The 21,403-nt window shown below is 36.5% G+C and overlaps 1 pseudogene; it reads left to right on the forward strand.

Annotated features, from left to right (window-relative positions):
- The first annotated feature begins 7,643 nt into the window (after positions 1-7,643).
- LOC144256069 (autism susceptibility gene 2 protein-like) overlaps positions 7,644-21,403 on the forward strand; it is a 51,265-nt pseudogene continuing 37,505 nt past the window's right edge.

Raw genomic sequence — 21,403 nt, forward strand, 5'->3', positions numbered from 1 at the left:
ATAATTTTCAAAATTAGTGGCTAAGTACTTAAATTATCAGTTGTAATGTACACTCAAGACAGAACTTAAAAGCTCTATGAACAGGAAAGACTAAAAAATAATGGTGCTATACAAGACAAATTTATCCTTTTCACAATTGTTATTCTTAACATTATAAGAATTGAAATCTGCTGAATTATACAAACTTAGAACAGACTTATATACACATATTTACCTAATCAGTTAAAGACAATGTGTTTGCTCTTATAGATGTTAAGAACATTTCAATAATCAGCAAAAATCACAATTAGGTTGACACCAATTTGAAATGTGCATGTGTATAATCTAGTCACCCTCAAAAGAATACATTACCAAGTAATACAAGTCATTAGTACTGTTTAACTTCCTATGTTACCAGTTAATTGATACATTATATACTAGCCAGTGGAAGAAAATCAACCTTTATGTAGCTCTAATCTGAATATATGTGTCTCATTTACATGGATGCAGAAATGCCAACCAAACCATACTACCTCAGAACATAACTGTATTCAGTAAAAATCTTGTAAGAGCTATAAAGTGGCTACTAGATCTGTCCTTAGCATCATAAAGGGCATCAGTTATTGTCCAGGTGGTGACATAAGAAACTTTTTCTCTCAATTTTAAAGAGTAGAAAATCATATACTTAGACATTTTTTTACATCTGCAAATTTCTGAAACAGAAAACTGTAATCAAACATTCACAAGTCCCATAAAACAAGTTTGATTCCTTCTTTGACATTTTTTATAATTCTTCCATCTCAAAGTGTGTATTAAAGCTGTTTGCCATGGATGTGTGTTCAAAAATCCTTGAAAGACTTGGTTTCAACAGTTCTACTGAGTGACATGACAGGTGCTGTGAGTTGTCATTCTTTAGGGTCATCGTTTGATCTGTCCCTGGCTCCCTTCTCAGAGCCCAGAGCAGAGTAATGGTGAGAATCATAGCCAGGATTTGTGTCACACCAATAGAGATCCCTAGAAATCTTAGTGCTTGCAGTTGTTTCGTTCTTCTCAGAAAAGAATACATTTTCTTCCCACAACCCTGTAAAAGAAATAACATGTTCAATATTACTGTAGATATGTTACAGAGGATCAAAATAATGAAAACAAAGAATGTATCAGTTAACCATAATCATAAAGTTAAAACAATAAGTCTCAACAGGAAAGGTTCTGAGAAGATGGAGGAGAGAAGGAAGAATGCACCTTTTAAAAAGCCTGCTTAGCTGATTCTGATGAGCCTGTCCCTTCTTTCATTGTCTATACAACCAGAAATTAAGACTCACTGGTATGATGTCTTACGTCTAGTACAGATATTGGCAATCATTTTGTTTTTAATTATTATTTTTTTTGTAAAGAACTCAATAGTAAATATTTCAGGTTTTTTTTCCAAGCTATATGACCTCTATTGCAACTATTTTTTTCACCCACTGTAATATGAATGCAGCCATATGTTAATAAATGAAAGTGAATATGTTCCAAAAAAACCTCATGTGCACCAGAAGGCACTGGGCTAAATTTGGCTGCTCATAGGCAATAGATTGTTGACCCCGGATTCAGAATGATCTAAATTTTTCTAAAACAATATTATTATTGTTGTTGTTATTGTGTTCATTGTTGAATTATAGCTAATTTGGGCAGACTTTTCCCAGTGATCAGAAGCATTTCCACAGTTGGCTGCTGGAATGTGGTGATGATAGATAGAAATTACCCTATACACACCACCTCATCCTCTTTCCTGGCCTATGGCAGAAATACACATGAAATTATTATCACAAACCAACTTCTAGCTCTACCAGACAAAGATCTGAAACATATCTTTAGCTCCTGTTTTCTTAAGTCAGAAACACTTAAGAAAAAATGAGAAAGGTTTTTGTTTGCGTTTTAAATACAAAAGCCTAAGAGTTCCCATGGCCTATATCAAAACCAATTCTGAAGGGAGAGAAGAGGAGGAAAAGTGCAGGAGAAGGAAAAATCATGACAAAAGAAAAATAGGTGAGGGGGAACAAAGGAGGTAAATTGTCACTAGCAACTGTTGTGCCCCTCTTGAGGGACCAAAGCATACTCGCCTTATCTCTAGTAAACAGTGTCTCAAGTGACCAAGCAGTGATGCCTTGTATCTAGTATCCACAGTAAAAAAAAAATTCACTCTCTTAAAGGGAGATTAATTGTAAATTAAAGTAAAATGCTGAGAAAGCTCTTTATAACAAATTTTAAGAACTTCGAAAATTCTGAGATTTCATGATACTTGGAAGCTAACAAATTAGGCTGCCATTCAATGGCTGTTGGCAGAAGACAGAGACAAAGGATTGTATTACTATTAGAAATGGCAAATTCCGGAGACAATGTCAGTTCCTCAAGTTCCAAGGACAAAATGTAGAAGGTCAGATAATGTCTGCACACACAGAAGGCTGTGTTATGGAAGAAGAATCTAAATCTAAGCTTAGGGAACTCTCATTTTTGGTAATGGGCAATAAGTATATCTGCATTTTACCTTAGAGAGAATTACCTTTATTGTACTAGACAGTATACAAACCTGCCATTTTCTAGGAAGGGAGAAAATATATCTATTTCTAGGCTGTTTCCTTTGCATACATCCCAGAGAGTTTAGATCAAAGGCATCCACAGACCTTGCTCACTAGAAATGCAGAAAGTGAGCAGTCTTAAAAAATTATCTCCTAGCAAGAACTTGTCTTTGAAAGTTCTTATTTATTCTGTGTAGTAAGAATGACTCAGTGCTTATCCAATAGCAGTAGCTATTTGACTGAGAAGAAATTCATAATTATTTAAATTATTTTGTTCCAAAAGAACTCACTAAGCCAACTAAAGCAGGACTATTTAGTCAGTTGTTAATTTCTATATTATCTTGATTGTGAGAAAGGAATAAATGTAATTATTCTATTTCAAAGATACTTATTGCTACCTTTCCCAATAAGGAATTACTCTAGAGAAATAAAAAATCAAGTAAAATTAGTTATGGACACTTCTAAATAACTCCATTTTTCTGGTATGACCTGCAATAAAAATTAACAGCAAATGATAAGCAAATGTTCATCTATTTTGCCAAAAGTGAAATTAAAATATTTATGATTTTATAATACATAAGTGGATATTATAATGTCACTTCTGACTATTATACATACAAGAAATATATACACATAGACATACATATATTCTGAGTGAAATCAAAATATATGTCACAACACAATTTAACAAATTTTAAGTACTTTTCAAAGAGTTCCACTTGGGTATTCTATCAGAGCCTGTTCACTTTTATGTTTATGTATAATTTAACAAACATTTTAATGTGAAACACTAGAGTAAAACAGTTAAGATATGAAATGCACAGACAATGGTCTGAATTGAAATCCCTATTCTGTTACTTATAAGCCTTGTGACTTTGGGCAAGTTTCTTAATCCCTCTGTGCTTCTGTTTTCTCATCAGAAAACCCAGATGGTAAGGGCACCTACCTATTTGGGATATTGGGAGGATTAAATGAACAAATACTTAGAATGATGTCTTGTGCATGGCAAGAGGCCAGTGGGGTACCAGATATTACTTGGTGTGTCAGGTCACAGATTAGAATGCTCAAATTAAAAACAGATGAAAAATCTGTGACCAACAGATATTTATGGGAAAATATGAGGCACAACAATATGTAAGATGCTACAAAAACACCAAAAGCAGAGCATGTGTCACCAGTAAATACTGATGTCACATTCCCAGTGGCTGTCACTGTTTTTTGGAACAGTAAAGTCATTCATGCAAAATGTTTACCTTCCACTGAGACATTAGATCACTAGCATCCTGATTAAGCAGAGAAATATCTAACAAAATCTGGAAACATATGCCCCCAAAATAGTTAAATTAAAAAAGGTTCACAGGAGACAAAAGGACTAGGTTGTTGGCTCTGAACAAGTTTTAACTTCTGCTTGCTTATGTGTAAATTAGAATTATATCCAACATACCTGACAGATTGTGAAAAGCCTTCTATGAGAAGATAATTATGAAATAATTAAATGAATTAAATATTTAGAAAAAAGGTTTGGTCTCAAAATGGAAAATTGAGATATGAATACTTCATATAACATTATTGACAAGCAATGTGGTTCAATAGTCTCACATCTGATTTTCAAGGAATTAATAAAAAATGGCTTGGATCATGTGTGGCTGACCCCTATCTTTGTTCTCAGTATTTAATATAAAGATTGATGGTCAGAAAATTAGTATGGAAGATCAATATTTTGGGTTATGATAATTATAAGGAATATCAGAATTAAAAATAAGCCACTCAATGATATAAAATTTAAGTTATATAAAAATAGTTCAAGAAATCCATTGTTAAACCTGTTGATCATAATTAATAATTAATATGTTTAAAAAAGCAAATCGTTCAAGAAATACATATGCTGATGATTCAAACCTATGAAATTCTATCAGTCAATTATCACTTCATTTTTACCTTTTTAATAATCTCTGGGGCTTAAATTTTATCCATAAATCAATCTCTCTCTCTCTCTCTCTCTCTCTCTCTCTCTCTCTCTCTCTCTTCTTTATTGGTAAAGTTCTCCTGTTCCTTTGGACTAATTAATTTTAAGGTAAGAAATTACACAGAAGAGGTGATTTTTAAAGCTATGAGTAAAACAAAGTAGAAATTAGTAACTAAGTATAGTCTATTGTGCTTCCTATTTTCACACTGTGGAAATTTTATTTCAATATTTTTAAAGTAATCATATTTAATTTTTAAAAAGTCATAGTAGATCATATTTCAAAGGATGGTCTGGGAATTAGATATTTTAGTTAACAACTTTCCATTTTTTAAAATTTATTTATTGTTCTAATTTGTTATACATGAAAGCAGAATGAATGCATTTCAATTTATAGTTCACATATAGAGCACAATTTTTCATTTCTCTAATTGTACACAAAGTAGAGACACACCATTAGTGTTTTCATACATATACTTAGGGTAAAGATGTCCGTCTCATTTCCACCATCTTTCCTATCCCATCCCTTCTCCCTTCTCCTCCATTCCCTTTGCCCTGTCCAATTTCCATTTTTTCTGAGCACAGCTAAAAGCACTTCTGGATTGACATCAGCTAAATGCACGCATTTAGGACTTCTGAATAGTGTCTCTTCCAAATAACAACAATAAACTTTGGAGGGAGTGGAGAGAATCTGATATCCAAAATTGTTGCTTTAAATTATTTAAAATGTCCAGTTTTCTACTTAGGAAAAAAAGAATCATAAGATTTGCAAAGAGAGAAAAAAGCAGGGCTCATACATAGTGGGTGAAAAGAAACCAATGACATTATACTCATAATGGGAGGATCTGCTTGTCTCACTAGACAGTCCATTCACACTTGAACAACTATAATTATTATTATTATTTTTTTTTGGTGCTGGGGATTGATCCCAGGGTCTTGTGAATGTGAAGTAAGCACTCTACCAAGTGAGCTATATCCCCTGAACAACTTTAATTCATCAGAGTCATTTCCTTCTTGGAGCCTGGATATACTGGTCCTAGTTCTACTCTTAGCTCACTCCCTTTTCATAAAATTGAGACATAACTGAAGATTTATCACTTTCCCTATAACCTATCTCTTCTCCAGGTTAAATATTTCTGGTTTCTTCAAGTTTTCCAAATGTATATACTTCATTGTCTTGATGATCCTTTTCTGGATTATGCTGATTTTGTCAGTTTTTTGAAAATGACATCAATTTTAACTTTATAAACCTAAAAATATGCAATATTAAAAAAACAATGAAGGCTATTGTGAAAATGTTTAGATCCAATGAAAACATAAGCTTTGTCAGTTTCCTAGAGGAGTCAACAGAGGATTGTTAGGAGTTGCCTTCCTTTCATATCACTAGAGCCTGAGATTTATCTCCATGTGGATATGGTCAGGTGTGACTTATTCAAAGCAAAGGTCTTATGCGTTACTGTTTGCTGCAGTCTGGCTGGGCACAAAATAACTGAGCTGACACATAGCCTTGTAGGTTCAAAAGAGTAACTCCTTTGTTTTCCGCACTCCCACAAATGCCATGCATGTGGCCTTCTCCCTGGACGCACCACACACCAACAGGAACTCCCACCACCAGAACTTCACCAACCAATGGGAACTCTTCAGGCAACCCTCCCAAGAACTCCAAAGTAGCTGGACAGCAGGGGTCTAATATACAATTGAATACGCAGCTTAACATAACTATTATTATCTCAATGGCTTGCTGTCGTCACCTCTCAACCATTACATTCTGGCAAAAATGCCATGTGTCATTCCCACTCGGCTATGGCTCTCAGCAACTGTTCAAATATGAAGTGTTCTCGAAAAGACAATGCAAGAAAGTTTAGAGGTGAAATTATTGGGTTATGAGGACCTTAACTTAACCAGCACATTAATCTACTGATAGGAATTAAGTGGGTGGTAACTATAGGCAGGTAGGATGTGGCTGGAGGAAGTGGGTCACTGGGGGCAAGCCTCTGAAGTATATTTTATCCGTGGTGAGGGGAGCCATCTCTCTTTCTCTCTCTCTCTCTCTCTCTCTCTCTCTCTCTCTCTCTCCCTCCCTCCCTCCCTCCCTCTCTCCTTCTCCTTCCCTTCCTCCTTCCTTCCCTTCCTCCCTCCCTCTATCTCTCCTTCCTGGTGAAATGACCTGAACCACTTTCCTCCACCATACTTTTCTGCCATGATATTTGCAACACTTTGGGCCCCAAGCAGAGCAATGGAGTCAGATATCTACAGACTGAGACCTCTTAAACCATAAACCCACAATTAAACTCTTTAATTTTTCCTCCTTTAATTGTTTTTATTAGGTCTTTTGATCACAGAAGCAAAAAGCTGACTAAAGCAGAAATTGGTACCAAGAAGTGGGGTTGCTGCTGTGACTAACCTGACAATGTGGTTTTGAAGCTTTTGGAATTTGTGGAAGTAATTTTGAAAATTTTCAAGATACAAGCTGGAAAAAGTTTTAAATTGTTGTAAGCAGAGTTTAGTGGGTAATTGTGGTGGGAGCTCAGAAGACCAGAATGCAGATAGGACTGTGGACAATAAGGAGTGGGCTCAGATTTTAGAGGAGAAAGATTGTATTGGAAATTAGACAAGAGGCCATTCATGTTATATTCTGACTAAGAAGTCGCCCACATTTTGCCTCAGTTCTGGCACTTTCTGTGAGGCTGAGTTTAAAGGTGATGAATTTCTTAATCTGGTGAAAGAAATTTCTAGGTGGCATAGCATTCAGGCAATGACACGTATATTGTTGGCAGCTTTTAGCCAGGTTAATTGGGATAATCAGGAGCAGAAAGATTTGAAAAACTTGCATTTTGATCAGAAAACTGTGAGTAAAAGGGGGGCTAGGTAAGGATGTGTGGTTGCTAAAGACATTACAGATACTAAAGAAATTCTAATGACTTTGCCCAGACACAATAAGAAAGATGGTTTGAGGGCATCTCAGGAATTGGCAAGAGCACACCCATCTTAGGCTCAAGGGAGTAAATGAAAAAATTCCGTTGAGACCATGGGGACACCTGGCTTGCATAAAGTGTTCTGAAACTTTAACCATGCTTAGCTATACAGGTCCCTGGAGGCTGCTGCAGCCAAGGTTCCAGGATTCTTGGCTGATGTTCAAGATGGCGGCCGACCTTGGTATCATCCACATGCAGCTTCTTCTGCAGGAATGCAGGATTCTGGAATTAGGAGGTCATGGAGGTTTCTACCAAGATTTCAAAGGAAGGCTTGGGAAGCTGGACAAGTTGCAACAGGGTAAGAGTGCCTGTGAACAGTCTCTGAAAGGGTGATGCATGGGATGTGAGAAGAAAAACAAAACTGCAGTGGAGACCCTAAGATTAAGCTGAGCTTGTACTATGAAACATCTGCACAGGATAGCTATGGAAACTAAGCAGAGATAAACCAACAGAGAGGTCATATGGGCTGTGACCAGCAGAGCCACAGGGGTGGAGCTACATAAGGCCTTTGGAGAAAACATCATGAAGTCATTTACTCCAGTTTCTGGACATGAAGCTACATAATTTGTTTGCCCAGCTGGATTTCAGTTTTGCTTTGATCCCATTCATTTTTTTTCTATACACCTATTTCTCCATTTTGTTTGGAATGGAAATGTTTATTATGTACCTTCATACAGAGGATATATGTAACTTGCTTCTGATATTTACAGGAGCTCACACTAAGAGTTTGTTTGGGTTTCAGAGGAGACTTTGGAATTGGACATTTGGACAATGCTAAAATTGTTGAGACTATGGGGACTCTTGGAAATGGACTAAATGTATTTTTCATTGTGAGATGGACACGAGCTTTTGGGGGCCGGGGCAGAATATTATGGTTTAAATATTAGGTGTCCCTCAAAAGTTCATGTGTTTGGAAATGCAATAAAATTTAGAGATGAAATGATTGGATTATGAGAACTTTAACCAAATCAGTGCATTAATTCAAAAGTAGGGATTAATTGGGTGGTAACTGTAGGCAGATAGGGTATGGCTGGAAGAGATGGGTCACTGGAGGTATGCCTTTGGGTACATATTTTGTTTGTGGTGAGAAAGCTGTCTCTCTGCTTCCTGGTTCCATGAACTAAGCCACTTTTCCCCATCACACTTTATATATATATATATATATATATATATATATATATATATATATATATATCAACAACTAATATATATATTAGTTGTTGATGGAGCTTTATTTTATTTATTTGTATGTGGTGCTGAGAATTGAACCCAATGCCTCACACAGGCTAAGCAAATGCTCTACCACTGAGCCACTTCCACTATATTCTTCTGCCATGAATTTTGCCATGCCTGGGCCTGGAGCAATGGAGTTGGCCATCTATGGACTGAGACCTCTGAAACTATAAGCCCCCAAATAAACTTTTCCTCCTTTAAGTGTTCTTATCAGATCTTTTAGTCACAGGGATGAAAAAGAATCTAAGACACTATTAGACTTCATTTTTATAATAACATGTTAACCTTATCACTTTCTCATTTAGTTAATAAAGTACATAGATAATCCTTTAAACAAGACACAATTTTCATCCTTAAATTCATCATGAAAATTTAAGAACCTCTCAGAAAGAAGTATTATGTACAGATTATTTCAAACAACACCGTAGAAAAATAAAAATGGTCCAATATTGAAGATATTTTCCTAGATAATTTAAGAGTAGCAGATATAAAGCCCCAATTGAAAAAAAGTTAAAATTGTGCTCCATTTGGAAAATTAGAATATTTTCTCTTCTAATATTAGAATATGCAGATAAGCATGTGTCCTGTTCAGCTGAGCTGTCAGAAATCTGAGACAAACAGGAAAGTCAACTTCTGCAACCCCATTTGCCTTGACAGTATACATGTCTGCTTACTCTTTCTCTGAACTTTGATTTTCCAATTACGTTTATATCTTATTATTAAGTCATTATACTTTTGTTATGTGCTGAACTCAATCCCTTATGCAATAAAGTAAGATACTGTTGTAAATATAAATAGTAGCACAGTGTCTCTAAAATATACACCATTTAGAAATTTTTGATGATGCAGAGAGTACTGCAAAAACTTGCAACAGAAGTACTGAGCTGAGTATCAGGGAATCATTTACACAAGTACTTTTCAAAGAATATTTATGTCAGGATGCCTCATTTCACTTGAAGAAATTATAAACTTGAAATTATTCTCTGATCTATCTCTAAAATGAATTTCTAAAATTGGAAGAACACCCATGGCTTTTCAGTACTAAATATTAACAGGCCACATCAAAAGTCAGGTAGCTTTTTAATGTTTATGAAGATAAAGTGTAAATAAATTCTAGGTGCCAATACACATCAGTATTGATATTTTTGTAATTGATTTTTCATAACTCTCAAGTTTGAAATGACTGTGTTAATTATTACATACAAATATACAATATTTAACCTTATTTCTTCTAGACTTGAAGAACTGAATGACAAAAGTTCATGACCTCATGAGCTCATGGGCATTAAAAGTTGGATCAAAAAGTCTGTATTGGTACCATAAAGCTCTCATAACAAAAAAAAATATTAAAAAGAATACTGCACTGGCAATCTTTAAGCTCTGAATGGAAACAGATACTTCCTTAAAGAAAAAATAAATAAATAAACAGCAATCAATAAAATTCATTAATGGGACTTTCTGTCCTCTAAAGAGTAAAGTTAACCTATGCACAGGAAATGCAGTAGAAAAAGTCTTATCCATCTTTACTATAGGACAGACCCTTATATCTCATTTAATCCTCACAATAGCCCCATCAGGTCAGCAGAAATATCAAATTGAAAAGACTGTATTTACTGAACAGTTTTCAGTTTCATCAAAACATGGGGTTATAAAGAGACTAGAGTGAGAACACTCAGTTAGGTCCCATTCTCACTAGTGAAGCTGGTTCTTGCATCAGGAGGCTCCCCTTGCCTGGCTGAGCCCACAAGTTTATTCAGAGACTCCTCCTATGAACTGTCCACCCTAAGTATCCATCTGTAAGAAGGTAGGGAATAAAGGGGAACCACCGAGTCTCAAAGGCCTTGGAAACCTACCTTTGGGAAGCACAAACTTGGAAAACCTGAAAATGTACACTCTCCTCTGGGTCATGACAGGCAACACTAGGGGCAATTTATCTAAGTTGAACTCTAATTGTAAACCAGTCATTTCTCTGTTTACTTCAATACATCATGAGCCACTAGTATGATTGTCATTAGCCACCATTGTCAATTGAAAATGTGTTCTTACTGTGTACCAAGTGGTGTGCTAAAGATTTCTCATGCAGAACCTCAGTTCCTTTGCCATATTACAATGAATTAAGTGCCTTTTATATCACATCTGATAAGGGCACTGAAGTTTAGAAGGGAAAAACCTTGCTCTTGACCACTCAACATCTGAAAATGTTAGTATCTCTAAGCCTGGGCTTTGGAATCAGAAAGATCCAGACTTAGTCACTGACTTATTCTACAAGTAGGCTAAGTTGTTCAGCCTCTTTGTGCCTCACTTTTCTCATCTATAAAATGGATATGATACTACTGTAGCTTCTTCAAAGAACTACTTTGTATCTTAATGAGGGAATGCACTTAAAATAGTTACTCATAGAGCTATATTAATAAATATCCTATTTGAAAAGTCCAATGTGTATATCAGAGCTTGAATGCAACTCCCCAGCTGTAAGTGCTCTGTTATAGGAAGTGTCAGCTATGAACTTTGGGAGAGGTGAGATAAGAATAGGATTTTGTTTCTCCTCTACATGTACTTTTTCAATCCTGTACTTATTTTAAGTCACCACTGTTAATGGTGGTATACACTGTAAACAGGCACGGTTCTAGGCTTTCAAAATGCTAATTCATTTAATTCTCAAAAACCAAACAACAACAATAAAAATTCCTAAGAGGTAAGTAATCTGGCCATCCCTACTTTTCAGATAAAAAAAACTGAAGCATAGAGAGGTCAAAAATTTCCCTGAGGTCATACAGCTAGTTAAGAAGGAAAAAAATAAAAGATTTAACTCAAAGAGTCTGACTTCAGATCCTTGTCAAACCATGCTTCCTCACTAAGGAAAACTTATTCCTAAGAACCTCTCTTTCTTTCACTTCTTTTTCTGCTTTTCCATCTGTCTCTACTTTTGGTGTCTCCACTTTTACCCTTAAGTGTTAGCATTCTCAGAATTCTGTCCTTGGATGAGTACATTATACCACCTCCTTAGTGGTCTCCTCTCCTCCCATGTCTCTTTTACACAGATGAGAACTGTGTACTGTTTGTGCCCCCCCCCCCAGTCTGCTCACTTCTTCCACAGTAATTAATGTCATATAGGGAACATAGCCTTATCCATGCCCATAGACCACATTTCCCAGCCTCTCTTGAAGTTAAGCAAAGCCCTACGAGTCCCTGCCAGTGGGATGTGAGTAGGGGTGATCAATACAGGCCTTTGTGCAATTGGATGGGCTCCTTCCCACTCACTGCCTCAGTTTGCCTCATGCCTGGAACTGGAGAAAATCAGAACAAACTCTGGAAGACAGGTATTTAAAAATGAAAAGTTGTCTCACCATCCTGGTCCCTGGATGAAGAGGCAGCAGAGCTGACCAGCAGCATGGACAAACTGAAGGATCTTTGAGAGAAAAATAAACCTCCCCTTTATGTAAGACACTGTAGTAGCCCTTTCACTATTTAGCACATTGTTATGGTTTGGATGTGAGGTGTCCCCCCAAAGCTCATGGGTGAGACAATGCAAAAAGGTTTAGAGGAGAAATGTTTAGCTTATGAAAGCCTTACCCAATCAGTGAATTAATCCCCCAGGGGGATTAACTGAGTGGCATCTGAAGCCCAGATAGGGTGTGGCTGGAGGAGGTGGGTTATTGGGGGCATGGATTTGGGGTAATATTTTGTATCTGGCAAGTGGATCTCTCACTGCTTTCTGATCATAATGTGAGCTACTTTCCTCTGCCACACTCTTCTGCCATGATATACTGCCTGACCTCAAGCCCCTAGGAATGGAGCCAGCCTTCTATGGACCGAGACTTCTGAAACCATGAGCCAGACCCTAAATGAACTTTCCCTCCCTTAAAGTTGTTCTTGTCAGGTCTTTTAGTATTAAAGCAAAAAAGCTGACTAAAACACACACACGCACACACACACACACACACACACACTCTACATTCCTCACTGAGTTTTGTCTCCAGAGCTGCATATTTCCTACTGAGTTTATACATGCGGAGTACCTGACAAGAACTTTAAACAAAGTACATCCAAAATGGAACTAAGAGACTCCAACCCTTCCCTTCAATAAGTGGCTTCTTCATCTACTCAGGGTCCACATCAAAGCCAGGTGTGTTTGTAGGTTCCCTATCACCCATTCCCCATAACCAATTCATCATCTAATCCTAGTCATTTTCCTTTTTAAGTATCTTTCACATTCATTTGCTCCCCTCCATCCTCAAAACCACTACCTGAATCCCAGCCCTCATAATCACATGAATTATTCACCACTGTCACCTACCTAATTTCCCTGCTTCAGGGACCCAATCCTCACTTCAACCCCACCTCACCTCATTCTCTACAATGCCAGCATCATGACGTTAAAGCACAAATCTAAGATTGTTATTATGTAAGGTACTTTTTCAGGTCAAAATATTGTAAAGGCTTTCATATCCATGCAACCTAAGGGCAAAAATTGCAAGTCTTTACTAATAAAGTACAAGAGGAAAAGTTAATTGAACAGTGAACAAGGAACAGGAAACTCACAATTGAATTGTGTCAAGAAAAAGAGTGAAAGAAAAGAAGAATGCATTTGTATACCTGAGGCAAAATTGGAAAAATAGTTCCAGACCTTATTAGATCAAGTAAAGCCACAAGATAAAAAGGATGGTCCCCAGCCCAAACCTATCCTGCAGATACCACCCCATGCCAGACCCTAACCTGATCCTGCTTGCAGTCTGGGAGGAAATAATGAAGTCAGCCAAGAGACATGTGGGAACATCTTTGATTTTATATAAAAGAACCCTGAGAATGAATCTTCTTGGGAGTATTCTGTCCAAATAATCACTGAACCTGAGAAGCTGCCTACTGTTTACTATCTGAGCAGGAGGATCTATGTGTGTTTATCTAAAAGAGTTTCATTATTAATAAACTAGAATCTCATGACTACTATTTCCTAAGCCTTTCTTTCCCAATAATGCCTCAAATTTGTGATCAGGCTTGTCTTTTCATTTGGCACCTAAGCACACACTTCAGTATAAAACTGATGTATGAACAAATATACAATGCTCTTCATCACCCAATCCCTGTCACTGTGACCTAGCCCTTCTCATGCCCTGGGCTCCCGCTGAGCTCACCTGCTTTCAGCTCTAACTTTGTACCACTGCATCTTGGCTTGGTAAGCCCATCTTAGCCTCATGCCTTTCAAATATTTTCCACATCTGAATGACACCTATTTATCCTTTACAATTGGAAGACCAAAGATATATTGCTACCTCTATGTGCTCTGGTTGAATATATCAATCATAAAAAAAAGCAATTAAGAATTGACTACTTTATGCCAGCTCCTTCATGTGCCCCACTTCACGATTATCTAAGTCCCACCTCATATTCTAGCTACTGATGTGGCCTTCCATTCTATGCAAATTTGACCAACATCTGTTAGTGTAACCAGCCAGGACCCGGCTGGAAGTCTAAGTTATTACCTGCCTTGAACTTCTCTTTTAATTCTTCTTCCTAACTTTGTTTTGTGTCAGATGTGGCAATCTTATTGGGTGTAGAAGAATCCCAGCAACAAAGAGCAAGGTTGGCTGGGTGAAAAACCACTGAGACCATAATTAGGTAGAGCTTGCTCCACACAGCCTTTTTTACTTTTCCCTGTACTCACAACACTTTGTCATATGTCAGACAAAGATGCTCTGAGGAAAATTTTATAATAATAAGATGTTGTGTGTGAAAAATTAAATTAAAAATTGATTCTATTAGTCAAATACACAAGAGGATTGGCTAATCTTAAGAATTGGTCAAAAATGTTAACAGAAGGAATGTTAATGAGAAGTTTTGAAGACTGATATGCTGTTGAGAAAAATGAATGTATATTGAGTATAAAACAAATACCACTTGCCAAATACAAAGAACACAAAGAAGATGGCAAGAAAAAAAATGAGCATTGACCAAGTTTTTCTCTCTGACCAAACTCTACTCAGGTTCTCCTCAGCTCTTTGTCAACTAGGCCTTGATCTTTGGATCTTCACGTTCACATTTGGGTTGTTCAGTCTTAGTAAGAATACTGCTAAGTTCACTTAGCTAGAATTCCCCATTATTCTATTGATCACATTTGATATCTAATCACCATTCTCATGTCTCCTATCCACGTGATTGATGTTGATTCTGACTGGCCTGTCTTGGGAGTTAGGTTAGCCAGAATACATCCTTATGTCAGATATGTCCTCTTAGTAATTTTCTGTGCACTGACCCTCACCGTTTTCCTTGACTATAATTTCTCACCAGTCCATGCTGTATTCAGAGCTGATCCCAATCTACCCAACCCCAAAGCCCCATTGCAGTGGTCGTGTGCCTACTATAGTAGTTCTACCTCGAATAAAGTATTACTTATTGTCTTTAACAAGTACTATTATAAGCTTTTCTCATCTTTAACCTGGAGGAGCACCCCCATAAGTCCGACTGTGTTCTGTGAGCACTAGAGATCTACAGGTATTCTTCTCCACCCAGATTCTTTGCCCTGGAAGCCAAGACTCAGAGAAGGTCATATTCCTTCACTTCCATTCGTCTTGCCCTTTCCCATCTCCTTTATTTATTTTCTTGTATTGGAAGAAGAAATAAATGACCAACCAAAAAGTCATAAGTGGTTTGGGGTAACCTTATTTGTCACACACATACACACACAAAAAAAAATTACTAAGAGTCTTTGAAATTTGAAATTTAAACATAAAATGGACCAAGTTTAGAAGTCTAAAAAAAAGTGTTTCAAAGCAACACAGCTGTGTGGAGGGCATCTCTCTGTTCAACCCTCCATGATCCTCTGAATACTTTTCTGAAGCAGCAGTGTATTAATCAGTTTTTTTGTCACCATGGCAAATATATGAGAACAACAATTTAAAGGAAGAAAGATTTGTTTTGACTCCAGGTTTCAGTTCACAATTGGCTGACTCCAAGGTTGAGAAACAACATGCTGGAAGGGTGTAGTGGAGGGAAGCTGCTCAACTCTTTGTAGTCAAGAAGAAGCAGAGAGAGGAAGAGAAAAAGAGAGAGAAAAGTGCAGGGCTGTACGTCTTCCCACACCTTCCAATAAAATCTAACTCCCAATAATCCAAATTATTAATCCATCAATTGGATTAATCCACCTATAAGGCTAGACACCTCAGGATCCAATCATATTGTAAAAGCCTCATCTTTGGAAATTGCTGCATTGGGGAACAAACCTTTTAGTCTGAACCTGTGGGGAACATTCTAGATCTAAACCACAACAAGCAGTCAATATATTAGCAGCAGTCTTATTTCTAACTACAAAACAAAGAAATGGGTCTCTGGAGATGCATTTGCCTGACTGTCTGTTCCTCTTTGCTTTTTATTGTGAGTGGGTCCATTGGAAGTAGGGTTGTTTTGAGCCTGTTTATTTCCATTTATTTTTCTTGAAGTGACACAGAGAGGAGCAGAATGGCATTTCAGTCCTTTGAGGAGTTGTTTATGCTTCTTTTCCCATCTGAGATTAAAAACTGCAACTATTCCTAAAAGAAGTTGGTGAAAGTAATGGCTATGACAAAACACATATAAAATATTAAAAACTAAAATGGGCTATATCACTTGTCCCTTGAAGTTCATCCAGGAATAGCTCATGTCCATGGGCAAGAGTCTTGGAATTCTTGCCATACCAAACACCTGTTCTGTGTCTGGCTCCTTTGTTTTCCTTTCTATCTCTCCACTTTTCTTCTCCAGATCAAGATGAATGCAATATTTAGTAATAGGTATGCTGGAAACTCACATAGATCCCTTATTTACCAACTTAAACTCTGAGTCTGACATTTTTCTGAGGCCAAATCTGACACTTGGAATTTAGAGAGCATGGTTATACAGACAATTCCAAAGAACAGGGTTATAGATATGGGCCCTGAGGGTGAGCCTCTGTACCTGCAGTTCCCTAGGCCAAAAATACTCTTCCTCAAATCTCTTCATGGCTGGTTCCTTCTCACAAATTGGCCACAGGTCAAATACTATCTTCTAAGACAGTCTATTCCTGTCTATTCCAAATAGCTCCCTGGCCAACAAAATCCTACCCACTGCCCTGCTTAGAGTCTTCAATTTTGTACTACCACATGTAATTATTTTCTATTACATTTTCCCATGTTAAATGTCTCTATGGCAAACTGGAACATAAATTATAATGAGAGATTTCTGTCTGGAATATTTTTCATGGTTTTCCCAGCATTTAGAAAGGCATGTGGAACTTAGGAGGCAATCACAAGACATTTTGGATGAATGAACAACTGGGAACAAACTGAGGGTCAGCAATAGTTTCATCTGTGATTTTTAAGCTGATAGTTTTATACAAGTGTGTAGCTTATGTTGGCTATTTGAGGAGTGAGGAGTTCTGTGGCAAACATAACAATACCTATGATGGGAATCTTTCTAAAATGTGCAATTGTTGCTATATTTCTGCTCTATCATTTTTCACAGGTTTCAAAATGTGTCATATAATATTGGGTCAGGGACCAGGCAGGCCACCAAATGGTTGAAGATGATTTATTTCCTTGATTTCAGACTACTGAAGAAAGATTATAGACATAGAGCCAGTTCTTGTCTGAGTTTACAGAATATGAAAGATAAAAGGGGCCTTGAAATTCATCTAGTCTGGATTCATTCTTAATTTAAAAATGCTTTCTATACCACCAATGACACGGTTGCCTGACCTTGATATTAATATTTTTAGTGATGAGACACTCACTGTTTTACAAGATAAGCTGTCTCACAATTGGACAGATTTTGATGAGCAAGGTCTTTCTTCTATTGATTCAAAATTTCCTTCCTGTAACTTCTGGCCCCTGGAGAAACAACACATAAGTCTAGTACCTGTTCTGAATTATGAACTTTGAAATATTTGAAGACATCTGATATATCTCCCCTGAGTAATCTAGACTTCAGAATAAACATCCTAAGTACCTCCATTTATTATTCACTTGTTTCTTCTTTTAGACACACACACACTCATCTTCCTATTGGATGATCTCTGGACGTACTGCAATTAGGAAACATATGTTCTCCAGGGCAAAGTAGAATGAAGTTTTATTTTTAATTATGGATTTAATTGTACTTGTGCCATAAAGTTATTAAATGATCCACTTTTGTAAGTCAACTATGCATATAATTATGTACTATATCATTGCCAATGTAAGTGTCTGTTATTAATTATGAAATGCAAAATAAGATTACTTTGATATAATGAACCTTCTCCTTGGCCAGAATTCTGTGTCTAAAGAACATCTTATAACATACAATGTCAGCTAGCTGTTGAAATATTTTGCTAAAAATACAAAAATATTCAAAATAATCTGAGTTTTTCAATTCACATATGCACAAGTGTGGCTTCTTTCCATCTTTCCATTATAGACATTCTAAAATTAAAGTGTTACATTATAAAGTACTATTAGTGAAAAATAAGCTAATCCAAATGTAAAAATGAACTGTTTTTACAACAAGAACAGTATATTAAATGCTAATTTAAACATTTTTTTAGCTAATAAGGTAAAAATAAAGATAATTTATCCACATTCAGACTTTTCAGGTAGATTCAGTAAACAGATTCATGTTTTGCCTTTCTCATGAGCTCAGTGTTGGCTATAATCACATCATCAATATTAATCACTAAAGTAGAAGTTATACTATAGTGTTATAACCCAATAATTTTCAATATTGATCTAATACTTCTAAAAAGCAGAAAAAAATGTATTAAATTCATACTAAGGAAATTGATGGGTTTCAATTCACATGTCCTACACATATCTATTCTGTAATTACCTGTTTTTAAATGCCTAATAGTAAGTTATAATGTATATGAATATCCACAGTTATGTTTGCACTTACTACTATCTTGGAAAAATTAAGTACTATTTTGTTTTATGGACCGATCATGACTTTGTTGTATTTGTTAACTGTATTTGTTAACTGACTGTACCATGACAGACACTAACCAACATCAACACGGTATTCAGTTGACATCTAGAACAAAAGATGTGGCATAATCAGAGGGAACTAGAAATTATGACCCAATAGTGGTTTGTTCAATTACCTACACCTCATGTGTTCCTTTTCACAGAAGCCGAATGTTGCCAAACATAACACATTCAAAATCACAGCATTCAAACACAATGCTTCTTAGTTGTGTGTGGAAAGACGAAAAAGGAATTTTGATTATTCTTTTAAAATAAACAAGTTATTTCCATAAATCTTGTCATGGGTTACATTGCATCCTCCTAAAATTCATGTTTAAGTCCTAATCTCCAAACCAAACAATGTGAAATGGAAATAGGTTTGTTGCAAATATGATAAAGTTAGGAAGTCAAACTGAAGAAAAGTGGGATTTCAGGGCAAGTTTGAAGACACACACACACACAAGAAGATTACCATATGAAGATGAAGGCACAGTTGGGGTATGCTTCTAGCAGATGGGAAGGATGCCAGGAAGCCACCAGCCCTGGGGAATGGCCAGCACCAGGTTCTCCCTCCAAACCCTCAGAAGAAACCAAGCCTGCTGACACACTGACCTGGAATTCTTAACCTCCAGAACTACAAGGCACTAAACTTTAATTGCTGAAGTCCCTCAGCTTGTGATACCCTAGCAAGCTTATGAAATTATGAAACTCCTAAATATTTGGCATTCTTGAGGTTATGCCTTCAAGAGGACAGAGCACTCTTTTATAAAAACAAAATATTTCTTAAATGTAACATATTCTCATCCTCTGAGATAAAATTTTCCAACAGCAAAGAGTTACTCATATCTATGATATGAGTACAGTAGATCACATGTACAGGTAATCCAGCATTCTTTTCATTAATTCATTATAGTATTCAAATTGATATATAGTAAAAATGGACTGTTTATCTCTGCAACTGACTTTGGCAGACAGTCTAAAAAATGTTTTAAGATGTTTGAAATTATAACATTACTTTGGGAAAATGTATAATTTCCTAAGGTAAGCCATTTTGAAATAAACAAAAATGCATATTTTGCTGACAGTTGTGCATGCCTGTGATCCCAGTGACTCAGGAGGCTGAGGCAGGAGGATTCCAAGTTTAAGACTAGCCTCAGCCATTTAGCAAGACCCTTATTAAAATAAAAAAGCAAATAGTAGGGTCTGGGGATGTAGCTTCAGTGGTAAAGCATCCATGGGTTAAATCCCCAGTACCTCTGGGTTAAATCTCCAGTAATCCTCCCACAAACAAAAAGCATGTTTTATAAATTTTTATGTATTTCATTAAAAGTTTCATTCTTTAGCCATACTGAATGTTTATATACACACTCACACACACACATAATGTGTGTGTATTATGAATAGCATAAGTAGTTACTCTGTGTTAATCCAGAAGTTTGTGGGGATATTTTTGTTTGGTTTTATTTATTTATTTTTGTACTGAGGATTGAACCCAGGCATGTTTAACTACTGAGCCAATCCCCAGCCCTTTTTGTGTTTTTATTTTGAGACAGAATCTCACTAACTTGCTTAGGACTTGCTAAGTTTCTGAGGCTGTCTTTGAACTTGCAATCCTCCTGCCTCAGCATCCCAAGACATAAGCCAGAGTTTTTCAAGAGTGCTTTGTTAGTTTGGTACTTGAATGGAGATACACACACACACACACACACACACACACACGTATATACATGTATGTGTATATATATATATATAGATATATAGATAGATAGATAGATATAGATATAGATATAGATTGATGACAGAAATAGATTCCTGGGGACTGAACCTAGCCTCTCAGCCTGAGAAGCTTCTCTTCTATCTGAGTCACACTATGAGTTTCCATTCAAGATCTGAAATGCTCAATAAAACTTCCTGTAATGATGGAATATCCTGTATCTGCATCACCCAGTACAAGAGTCACTGGTCACCAAGAGGCTGTTCAGCATAGGAAATGGATGGTGCAAATAAGACACTGAGATTTTAATCTATGTTAATTTAATTGTAACAGAAATAACTATGTGGAGCCAGCAGTTATTGTACTGGACAACACAGTTCTAGACTTTAATTTGAAATTGAGATTGTATTCCTAACCGTGTGAAAATCACCACTGAAAATGAAGGAATAAGGAAAGTAATAAGAAGTAACTGATGATTTGGATCAACTATCCCAGAACACACAAATGTGTAAGTTTCTCAGCACATAAGGTTGACTTTAATCCAAGTGATTATAAAATTCCATCAGCAAACTAAAACTGGCATCATTACTGGCATTAGCCAGCAGGGGGAACTGAAGAGTAGCAAGAAGTGTTTTCCTGGAGAATGTTTCTTCCCCCCAAATCCCTGGAGGCCTGAACACACACACATATTCTGTCTGCCCAAGAACTCCAAACCCTGTGCTTTCCAAATATTCAGAGTTAGCTATATCATCTACATGTGCTTGTTTTTAAAGGTTCTCTAGGAGTTGGCAACTGAACTTGGCTCTAGACAATACAGTTGAAAATTAGTAGTTGTAAAACTGGATCTTCTCACTTAAAAATGTCTTTAGTGTTCAGGTTTTTATGTTGGCTTTTTAGCTTCAACCTGTTTCTCCACATGTCAGAGACAAGTTTTAAGGCCTTTCAGATTTACACAGGAAAATTTCATAGGCATATTGTCAATTTTTCAAAGTTATTTTTAAAAGGTTTCAACTTCACCTGGCCCCCAGGAATTTGAT

The sequence above is a fragment of the Urocitellus parryii genome, chromosome 7 (assembly GCF_045843805.1).
Source record: "Urocitellus parryii isolate mUroPar1 chromosome 7, mUroPar1.hap1, whole genome shotgun sequence".
Lineage (NCBI taxonomy): Eukaryota > Metazoa > Chordata > Mammalia > Rodentia > Sciuridae > Urocitellus > Urocitellus parryii.